Raw genomic sequence first — 1,517 nt, forward strand, 5'->3', positions numbered from 1 at the left:
AAATTTCAGGGCAGTAAAGAGGAGATGAGGGTTGAACAGTCATAGCAGAAAAGACAATTTGCTCTGCGGCAGGCCCTGGAAGCCTGTTCTTGGCTCTGGAGGGCCCTGAAATCTGGAGTAGCTTCCCTGCTGGGCTGGGTGAAGGCCAGTGTGTGGGCAGATGGAAAGGATGGTGGAAGACACTTATTCCAGAAACCACCAATGTGGGGCTTGGATGCTCAGCAAGGGGAGGGCTGAGCATTCCAGGCCTGACAAATCTGAGATCCGAAGAATGTTTTCTAAGCTGAGCAAACAGCCCCTTTATTTTGATCGATATTTCCTGGGTGAAAAAGCCAGGTCAGTACAGAAACCAAGATGGTCTCTTGGGACCACTAGTTTCTCTGCCCAGAGGCTGATCATCAACTTCCGCTGTGGACAGCATTCAGCGGTTTTCCAGAGTGCTGGCAAGGAACCTTGACTTGTGGGGTTTGACACCAGAAAAATTGCCAGAAAAATTGTGGTGGGGATGAGGCTCTCACAGAATGTATTTTTTTGTTTGTTTTTGGTGTATTTCTCTTTCCCTTTTCTTTTTCTGTTTTGGAAACTATCTCAAATTGTGTATTTGTTTTTGATAAATCATCTCAGGTATAAAAATGATAGATAATCCAAAATCACCCAAAATTTGGAAAGCACCCAAACGCCCACCAAAAGGATAAACATATTCTTATCTATCCACACGATGACTACTACTCAGAAATAAAAAGGAATGGACTACTGACACAGACAACACGAATGAATCATTAAAGCATTATGCTGAGTGAAAGAAACCAGACACAAAAGTTGCCCACTCTGCATGATCCCATTTATCTAAACTGCAAATATTACCTGTAATGACAGAAATCAAATCAGTGGTTTCCTGTGACTGGGGACTGGAAGCCAGAGGAAGACTGAGTGCAAAGGGACATGAAGGATCTTTTTTGGAGTGATGGAATGTTCTATATCTTATTGGGATGGTTGTTACATGGAAGTATTCATTGTTCAAAATTCATTGAACTGTACACTTAAAATAGGTACATTCTATCGTATATAAATTATACCTCAATAAAGTTGATTTTAAAAACAGTAATATCACAAACTCCCACATAACCATCTTCCAATTGTGGAAACAAAGCATTAGAAAGAAAATTGTAGCCCTGTATACTTCCCCCCATATCTCTTCCTCCTTTCCTCCAGAATATGTCTCTTTCTCATGTGTGGTCATATTTTTACAACATGGTGTCAAATCTTAAACCAGTATTTTTCAAACTGCTGATTGCAACCCTTTAGTAGGTCGTAAAATCAATTTAAAGGACCCAACCAGCATTTAAAAAATAAGGATAGGATAGGATAAAAACAAATAATCAGAGTATATTATACATAGTAAGGTAAGCATTGTTTTGTGAATTTTTTATTCAATTTTTACATCTGTGTATATGTGTACTGTGTATATGTGTACTGAGTTGGGATGTAAAATGTCAATGTGCTATATAAGAAATTAT

The sequence above is a fragment of the Galeopterus variegatus genome, unplaced genomic scaffold, assembly GCF_000696425.1.
Source record: "Galeopterus variegatus unplaced genomic scaffold, G_variegatus-3.0.2 Scaffold2616, whole genome shotgun sequence".
NCBI classification, from domain to species: Eukaryota; Metazoa; Chordata; class Mammalia; order Dermoptera; family Cynocephalidae; genus Galeopterus; species Galeopterus variegatus.